Raw genomic sequence first — 10,743 nt, 5'->3', positions numbered from 1 at the left:
CTTTATATATTATACATTTAAGTTTTGATTAACAATGCATTGCAACAGCAAAGCAACTATCCCAGACACTGAAAAATTGAGTGTAAATCCCGTCCACCGCATAATTGGCCATCAAAACAAATAATACTGGACATGTTGCATGTTATGTGGCTACTTCACTGCCTGTTAAAAATGTAAATGGAAAATACATAACAATAAAGCAGCGTGTCTGAGTAATAGTAACTCGTGAATTAAATATAGCTGAAGGCAAATACATATCATTTGAAAATCAGTCAAACCATGTAGCCAACATAGCCTACAGTATATCACCGTCATGGCTCACTCAACACATCCCTGGGGGCAGCTGAAGGTGGCTCTCAGTGGCAGCTATTATAAACTGCTGTGAGGAATGTAATAGCTGCAGGAGAAGACAGTTCAGGCTTGGTTTTGAGAACAAAGGTACAAGAGTCAACAACATGGTTTTATTTTGAAAGCAAACTGTATTGTTTTCCGGTACTGCTTTAGCTTTCTCTTTCTAACTTGACATCTGTGAGAGAGCGGGTCTGCTGGCTGCTTCGTGGACAGTCAGCCAGGACGCCAGGCTCACTGCCCCATCTACTGGACCAGCGACAGCAATGCACACGATGCCAGTGCTCAAGGCCTCCGGAGTGTTAATGTTGGGTGTGTTGGCTTAAAAAAAATAATAATAATATCTATCTATCTATCTATCTATCTATCTATATATCTATCTATCTATCTATCGTACAAACTTGAGCTATACGGACAAAATTAACGCTGACTTTTAGAGAGTCTAATTCTGCTGGGAAATGGACTTCGCACTTGAAATCACACCAGTGATATATCATAGAAATTCTCCTACCGACATCACTGACATGACCTTGTACAGGTTTGAAGGAAAAGACATTCACATAAACACTTCAGCCACTAAAAACCTTTTTTAGTGCGTCTTTGGAAATGGATCTGCGCTTTGCTGCTGTCAGTTCTAACCCCAATAAACAACCTGGATATCTCAAATCTCAATAAATACCCGGGAGAGCAGAGTTTCTCTCTGGGACTTTCTCATGACATTGTGAGCTAGAAATGAATGCATGCATGGAGGCCTAACAGTATAAATCAATTAATTTATTATGTTCTAAAAAGTAGCTCAGCATAGTAAGAGTGATGATGTTGGTCACGAGCTCAGACTGAAAACACATAATAAATAAAGATTAATACAACATCCATAAATAGCAGAACAGATAACACAAAAGTACATGGACATACGATTGTATTGTTATTATTATCGTTATTATTATTATTATTATTATTATTATTATTATTATTATTATTATCATCATCATTATTTCAAACACAGATAAAGTTTTAAAGATTTGAAGTTGATTAAGAGAAAGAATTCAATATGAGCCATAATTACAAGAAAGGAAATAAGTGAGAGTTATTGCTTCATAAATGCACTCATGACCATTAAGGGGAGGAACAAATTTGAAAAGGTCTTTTTGGGCCCCAGTGCATCACATGAAGTTGTTATGACATGGTTTGGATGACATGTAAAATTGGATTATATTTGTTTAGTTATGGCTCCAAAACCCAAGATGGAGGTGGCTGTAATACAAATCCGAAGCTTCAAAACCGTAATATGCAAACCCATGGGTGACATCATAATTGTTATCACTTGGTACATTACTATGTGCCACAGTGTCTTTTTTTTATACTACCACTGTGGGGAACTCACATATTTTTAAATCCTATAGGAAGCTTTAAATTGCTTGTCAGGATAACTGGGAATTATTTAATAAAAAAAAAAAATACACAATGTCTGTATTTTTACCTTATTTGCATGTGTTCAGCTAGGGCCTTGAAACTGAGATGAGTGTTACAACGTTGACAGCCTGGTCCTCTCCAGCCTGCTGCCGACAGTCCTGTAGCGCTGCAGCCTGGCTGATGCTAATCAGTGTCATCCTGCTGGCTGCAGCACACCACTGTCTGCTCATGTGGTTCGCAAAAATTCTGCAGTGGGGGCTCTGAGTTCATTCAGACTCAGTCAGGGCAAGAGTTGTGACCTGAAGACTGAGAGAAATGCAAGCTCATAATGGTGCTCAGTTACCAATAGAACAACACAGTGTGTCACAATGCATTCTTCATTCCAGCATTTTTCGGCCATTGTCTTAAGATGTGCAAACCCGTCAGACACCAAATGTTTTTATTTGTCTCCAGTTTACTACTTTGATTGAGATTTCCTGAATAAATTCTTACATCAGAGTCAAGGCATAGTGTGGGCATGCATGAGTTTTACATCTGTTCTGTCAGTGAAGTGGGAAAAACATACAATCGTACTCCCATAGCTTACATCTGACATTTCACGGCTCAGAATCTCTTTCTCTCATCACCTCACAGAATTGTGAAAGGTTACTCTGAAAAGCAACTTAATTCAGCACTTTACGCAGCTCAATTGATTTACTGAAAATCAGCTCCTGGTCCACCAAAAGCTCCTTATCAGCACAGTTTGTGTGCGGGCATGTTATTGATGCAGAACAGCAGGTAGAAAGTTGGGCCGCCAGCCAAAAAAACTGACTGATGGATCCTGCGGACAAACTCATCCGAGCACTTTCACTTGTCGGCTTCCATTTTCTGCTCTATATTCTTTAAGGCAGGTATTCTTTAGGAAACCTGCAATGATGGATGTTTTTTTTTTTCTGCCGCTGAGGCAGAAACGAGTTGTGAGCAGAAAATGATCAGGATTTAGGATGAGATGAACTAATCATCATTTCTATTTGAGTCGTTTTCGGTCCATCCAATATCAGCTCTGTTTTTGGTCTCCACCAACTCCTAGGGGAAATATCCAGTTCCATTACTGTCACTAGCTAGCTGCTACCTTTGCCATTTACAGTGGGTGCAAACAGCTGCCTGCTGCGGAGAATTAAAAAAACTACATTATGGGAGCGGTGAGATTGAACCAATGCAGTCAAGTTGAAGCTAGATGGATAAACAGTGAGTTAAAACTCACTATAAATCTCCCCAAAACTGAGAGGACGCTGCAGAGTGAGGGGACGGTTGCTTATAAAGAGAGACCCTTTTTAACATTGTCACATTGTTTTTCATATTGTCCTTTGATAGGTTGTAAACTCTAAACATATTGATTACAGCTGCTTTGAACAAATGGTTTGACATTTCTAAAGATAAAATTGTACACATTCTTGCCAAGAGATAAAAAAGCAGCTGGTTAGCTTAGCCAAGCATAGACTGAGAAGAAGGGGAAACAGCTAGCCTGGCTCAAACTACAACTTGTCATTTTTATACTTTGGTTTCATCTGGATTAATTAATTAATGAGATATAAACTTTATGCCACGGTCTAGGTAAATACTTGATTCTGGTTGGCGGCAGGGTGTCGACTAACTCCTGATGTTGGCACACCCATGTGACTAGGCCTATTCAAGTAGTTCCAGCGAAACTTCTTCATGTATGCACTTTAGCCTGTATCTGATTTGAATTCTTTATGTACAACACTGAGTGTAGTCTTTCAGTGCATCATCCTCTCAACCCCACAGGATGGCGCCTGTAACTCAAAAGCTGCAGGAAGTAGCCTTCAGTGTCCCCCTGAGCACAAGCTGTCATTTCACATCCCATTCATCATTCAACTGGCTACTGCTGGCTGTGGCCAACAGCACACATGGACTGTTGTCTGTTCATGAAAACTCTGATGTGGGTTTTTGGAACGATTACACGGCTAGCTAGCTAGTCTTGTTGGTTCACATTCTGTCAGGTTACATTCATTGTTCGTCAACCGTCTGCAGAGTTATTGACTTTGAAGCTCGCTAGCATAACGTAGCTTTCTGGCAAAAAGCTAATGCGTAGGGTTCTATGAGCTGAGTGGACTAGTTTATCTAAGGTCCATCCTATCGGAGCAGTGAATGATGTTTCCATTTCATCCCTCATGGGATTGTCATGATTTTTCCAGGTATCAGTCAAACCCTCAGATGTTTCCCACGGAACCAGTTATTGCTTGTGAAAAACTTTATATTTTGTCTTGTTTTCTTCTATGGCAAGGGACCATGGTAGTGGGATAATGCTCCTCTAGGTGCCCATTATTCCTGGCTTCCATGTCATCCATTAATTCTTGATAATGCACACCTCGCCACGCATTACCCCAAACTTAATAATACTCCTTTTACATTTGGACAGAGCCAGGCTGAAGTTGCTGATGTTTCCCACTACTTGTTTTCCAGTAAACTAAGTCACTGCAAGCAGCTGGCTCCAGCTTCACATCGGACTGGCATGCAAGAGGTTGGAAGTGATGTTATCAGCTACATTTCACCAAGAAAGCAATGACAGTTTTTTAAATGTGCTCTATAAGCTGATTCAACTACAACTTCCATCTTGTAGGAGCTGAAACTACTCACAGCAGTGACCCAGTGTGGCTTTTGCATGTGTAGAAGGGTCTTGGAACAGATGTAGCTAAGTGTGTGATTATTGATGATTGAATCAGGCATCCCGGGGGAAGCTCCCAGGGCTTCAGTGGATCATTGTCTATTGCTTCCCTGCTCTTCTGCTGCAGTAATATCTGAAGGAATGGCAGTCATATGAGCCGAGCTGCTGAACGTGCAACCACTTAGCTTGACCGTTTTCCTTCCCACTCTACTCTGCATCATTAGAAGTCATGGGACAGGGATGACAAGGATGATGTCTGTGATTGGGAATGGCATGTCTGTCTGTGTGGGTGTGTACGCCCCTGTGTTGCCATGTGGAAGGCTTTATCTGATAACTCTGTGTTTAGGAGTGTAGTGTGTCTCTGTTACATCCCAAAGTAAGCTATACTTGCATTCCAGTGCTATTGCTGTATTGATGTCATTTTAAGGGAATCCAAATCACGCATGGCAGCCAGACGTGTGTGAACATCATGAGACAATCATTTGTATCGAGCCCGCTGTGACTGCATGCCGGCTGCCTGCCTTGATTATTTTTCCAATTATCAGGAGTTTCATCCATCAGGATATGATTGAAAGTGGTGATATAACAAAATATCCTTCAATATCGTCATTTCTGCAACTTCAAAACAAGACTTTCCTTGGATATTCATTTTTCCCCTTCACCAAATAAATATATGGCACATTAAATTGAAGTGAAAACAGCTTGTACATACTTCTCTTCTCTCAGGCCTGCAACAAAGTGCAGCTTCGGAGGATGAGCAACCCCGAGAGGACCAGGAAGGAGGCCAAAGAGGTCATTGTGTTTACTGGGGAAACTACAGCAAAACCATCGTTTCAGAACCACAATAATTTGAGTCAAGTGTGAATCAAAGCAGTGGGGTAGCACAAATAGCAGTGCATCTGCCCAATCACCAACGATCCTTGTCAACAGAATGTACCAACCTTTTCCAACAGGACCTTGTTTTCGTTGTGTTTTCTGATTTGTTGTTGTTTTCTCTTGTGTTAATATTATTAGCTGTTTTGCTAATTGGATGTCCAATTTGGCGTTGTGTTTCGTGATTTGTCGTTGGGTTTTGTTCATTGTCATTATGATTTGTGAGGAGGTGGTGTGTTTTCCTGCTTCTCATTGTGCTATCCAATTGGTTGTTGTGTTTTCCTTTTTGCTGGTGAAGTGTTCCATTATGATTTGCAAGGGCCAAGGTACTTTATCTGTCATGCAAGTGGTGCCGAATGTTTTCCAAAGGTGTAACCTAGTGGTTCCACTCTATGAAGTACTTGCTGAACATAAACCCATCAGTAATGGGACTGCGCAGTCTGAGCTCCAGTAGAGCATGGTACCATTCAGTTAACTTTTGCTATTGTCTTTAAAAATGTACTGATTCTAGTGTTTCAGTACACTGGGAGGAATGACAGTGTCCATCACTTGTCAGTAGTTTGATTCTTATCAATAATTGACTTGTGTTTCTAAAATAATGGCAGATGTGACTTTTCTGTCATAAATGCTTTTCTTGCTAAGCTGCAGAAACTACAGTATGCTTACTGTTCTGGATACTTTAAAGGTCTAGTGCGTAGACGCAGGTATTTTGTGAGATTTGGTGGCCACCACACAGTTAGGGTTAGTGCAACACCACTGTCGTAATTACAAATACCAGGTCTGTTTGTCAGACGTAGGCACTAACAACAAATAAAAGTCGTGGCAATGTTATGCCTTGAAAACTTGAAGTAATCTCAGCGTGGCTTCCAGTTAGTGAAAGTATCAGCAGTGTCATGTGCTGTTAGCAAAATCAGAGAGTGTATGCTGCACCTCTTGCTGAAGAAGCCAAAGTTCAATGTGAGGAGAGAACTAAGTGAATGAAAATGGCTCCTGGATGCACTGGCACACGTGTGCAAAACACATGTCAAACACATAAACCCAGTGTCCTGATAATGGTTAATGTTTAACCTGTGTTTTCTTGATACATCTCACTTGTGAACAAATACAATAGTCATATAAAACATTTTACAGGCATGCTTGGAAATAAACCTTGATAAACACTCAATCACTTGATATACGCACTTGGAATAATGGGACAGGACATTGTTTTTCTCATGAAAGTCCTAGTTCAGTAGCCTAAAAGATTAAAACAAACAATGGTTGATCATTGATGCAGTGTTGGCCCGGCCACATGTTCCAGATGCTTCTTTATTTTTTCCTTTCCACAGCATTTTTTTTGTGGTTGTTGTTCATTGGGACAAATATATTCATTCAGTCATCTTAGTTATAATGACAGAATAATGGTAAATTGACAAAACAAATAAAATATTTATACAATTATTATACATTTACATGCCTAATCTACTAACCAGTGTTTCATTAACATAAGGTATATGAACTAGTCTCCTAATATGGGGACTGTGACACATAGAACTTGCCAGGGATTACTTCACAGAGAGGGCTTCCCCAAATCAATTTCCTTTATAAGGGAGCACCCTAATATGGTCGACTCACAGCTACACAATCTCTGTTCCCCCCTAATATAGAAGAGACAGGAACCGCTGTGTTCAAGTCAAAGGGACAGCCGCCTCGCCAGTTGTGTTTACAGAATGTTCATGTCAAGTCGTCACTTTGTCTTTTTATTATTTTGAATCCAACACAACTGTTCTTTTATTAATCAAGAGTTTTTCATCGCTAACTAATCTTCTGACCACGAATATGGAAAGAAAATAGTTCCTGCATGATACTGCTCACAACACGGTCCGTGGATTCTCTTGAGTGAAGCGATCAAGATTTTTGGAAAACACCTTGCTGTTGAGTTTTTGAAATTACTTCTTTTTTGGGCGCCTTGAGCTCCACAAGCCGAGTGCCATCCAATCCCGCTATATTTAGAGAGATTCGAAGTGCAGACATCTCTACGGCTGGCATATCTCAAACTTGGCAACGCCCACCAAAACGATCCAGATAGACAAACACTGCAGTTCAAAATAAACACATTTATTTTTTATTTTGGGGAGAACTCTTCCTCTAAGTCAAGGAAAAAAGATGATGAGGTGCCATATTTTGTCAAAATAACTAAGAAACTATTGAAAATGGCGGGGGAAAAAAACATAAATTAAGACCACATAACTAAAACCACTGAGGCACCAAGTGACTGTTATGTAAAAGGCTAAATGCTAAAATCTATTCTAATAATAGCTCACATAGACGGGATCCATGCAGTCAGTGCGGTGAATCAGTAATGTCTTTTATTCTGTAACAGTCAGCTAAAGCTTGCTGACATTGGCTAATATTAGCCCACATAACATTCTGGTCATAACAGACTATTAAGACTGGAGCAGCCAAACCCCTGAGCGTATAAAGTCGGGTTTTCATTTGTCGGAGGAAGAATGTTTTATTCCTACTTTCAACCGTGGCATAGCCTCGCTGACGTTAAGCATTCCCAATTCTTAAAAAACAGACAAACCAATCCCGATAAGTACAGTATGTCCACGCTCTCCAAAAACATGCACTGGCTGCTGGATTTTGGCCGTCCCCCCTCGCCCCTGTTTGTGCTCAGAGGCCAACCGAAAGGCCCGGAAAGAATGTTTGCTCTCAAAGTTCAGACTAACATTTTATTTGACTATTTCCAGACAGACCTACGCGAGACACCAAGATGTCGGCCCTTTTGCCTCGACAGCCAAGACAAACACCGCACGAGCAGCCCAAAAATACAGCTCCTTCACAAACAGACACCCGCAGCTCGTACCCAGAGTTCATGCTGCTGTTTCACTCGTAAAAATAAACTCACTTATCGGAATTGGAAAATCTGCTCTCGGTTTGCTTTGATTTACACTGTCCAGTTTCATGGGCTTGTACACTATTATGTAAGCCTCACAAATGTCTGGTGTATAGACGGATTTTGGGGAACCGGTAAGAGATGTTGGTAGAAGTGACCTAAATCCCATTCGCTTTACGCATAGGCACAGTGTTGGTGTTAGTCATACTGCCTACATTTAAAAGCACAGTGTGTAGTTTTCCCCACTTGGGGTCAAAATGTGTCCACTGACACACAGATACATAAACATCCAAAAAATACTCAAAATCGCTTCCGTGTTAGTTCCAGTGTCACCAAGGCCACATTTTGTCATGATGACGCACACGCACAGTGTCACAAACTGACGACTTTGCCAGCGCCTGGTGATAACCGCTTAAATTCTAATGTGACTCAGGCATAAATCGGGTTAAAATAAAGGCAACGTATGAAAGTTTTGTTCATTTTATTTTCAGTCATGTTGTTGGCTGACTTCCTCCCTCACTCCCTGTTGCGGGATGCGCATCTGACCCACGTTTAAACACACGTGTCAGTGATTTTACAAAACTATCCCTTCAGCCTAGTGTGACAGTCATGCTCACCAATCAGACTTGGCCCAAGGCGACTGCGTACACGCCTACCAACAACTGCATGTGAAACTAAGTAAAACTTTAGATTTGTGGCGTGGAACAATGGAAGGCGGCACTTCGGTGATATGGAAGTGTTTGGGCTTGTTGTGGAACAGTTGCCGCACCACAAGCAACACCACAAACTTGTATCAGCACATAAAAAGTACACCACAGGCACTTGTATAAACTAGTGATACACAGTGAGTACTAAACTGAAGCTTGCAAATCAAATTTTTCTCCTAAATCGTTCAGCCCTATTGGAAACAATTTGTATGGTGGAAGTACACAACTCAACTAAGTACAGAACAAAGGTCTTAATGCTTTAAAAAATGTAATTGCGTAAATGTTAAATATTTTAACTTTGATAAAAACAGGACACGCAGAACCATGAAACTGTTGAACTGCCAACAAACCCTTTCACTTGTCTCAAGTGATTTTCTAAGATCTCCCAATAATAACCTGGCTGCGAGAGGAGGCCTGCTCACATAAAGATAGTAATAAGTACCAACACAGAGAAAATCACAGTTTAACTACTTTACTGCACATTAGCCTCATTAGAGCAGTGGTTGTACAGCGGATGGTTTAGGAAGCATGCAGAGGATATTGGCTAGACTGGATCATCATGAGTTTGCACGCTATCCAGGGAGCACCCGGCTGACTTTTAGTCCAGGCAGTTATATCTCGTTGAGTGATATGTATCTCAATGTTATGTCACGTACATTAGTGTTTATCGAGGACAAATATGTTGTGATGGTCCGACTGCAGCTTTTATATTATCAGACTATCCCAAAAGAACACATCCGACAACAACTTCAGGTCGTCGACCTGCAGCAGCAGGCACTCTCGTGCCTTTTTTTGCCTTTGAAACAGTCAGGCAGTAACGTGGTTACATGATAAACTGTGGCACATGATCTGTTCTGGATAAATTGCATCTGTAATTATGAAATTAAGTGGCGTATGGATTTTATTCTGCTGCCCAAATTGGAAAACCTCATTTTCTGTCCAAGCAGAGTCGAAAACTCAGTTCACCTCCCTCTTGCGTCCTCTCTTACACACACAGCCACCCATAGTAAACATACAAAGAGCGTCTTTATGAAATATTTAGGTCACCTATACCAAAACGGGTTGAGATCAAATCAGTCTGTGGGTAGCAACTTTTTCCCCGCTGTCAAAATACATCATATCGTGTGTGTCATACACAGGCTTAAGGGCTATTTACAGGCTGCAACAATCGGCCGTTTCTTTTAAAAACTTTATGATTCCTTCCAAGTCCAGTAGTGTTACATAATCTTGTTCCATGCGAGAGGTTAGTGCGTAGGTATTTTGGACTACCTAAACAATCAAATTCACAGAAATGTTTTAGGAATAACTGCAAATAGGCCAGCAGGAAACATACATCTGTATGCCCTACTGGGTAATAGCACAATGTTGCTTGGGGCACAATGACTAAGCAGACATCCATATTATAGGAATGCAAACTGCTCCGATCAGAAAATAAATTAACACCTGCTGTAATGTGTGATCAGGTGACTTACAGGCAATAGAAAACTAAACTGCTTATAGATTTTTGGGCACCTGGCCTATCTTAAAAAAATATATTTAAGGGCCTTGTGAACCTACACTGTAATGTCATGAAAACTGTACGGCGATATCCTTTTGTAGAAGATTAAAATGCAGCTACGGGCCCAGGAAATGCTTAGAGTGTAAGGTTTGGTTTTCCCTCCAATCATACTTGCCAACCTATAGACCTCAAACAAAGGGAGGATTTCAAACCCAAATTGGGGCTCCAGAGGTCCGACCCCTGACAGATTTGAGATAGATTCAAAGAGTGTTTTGCCTGCATTCTGGTGACATTTACTGAATAAAAAAAACAAAATATTCAGTCAAATGCGACAGTATTTTAAGTCAAATAATTTAACTTT

Source organism: Sparus aurata, chromosome 2, assembly GCF_900880675.1.
Source record: "Sparus aurata chromosome 2, fSpaAur1.1, whole genome shotgun sequence".
Lineage (NCBI taxonomy): Eukaryota > Metazoa > Chordata > Actinopteri > Spariformes > Sparidae > Sparus > Sparus aurata.
Note: the sequence above shows the minus strand (reverse complement) of the source record.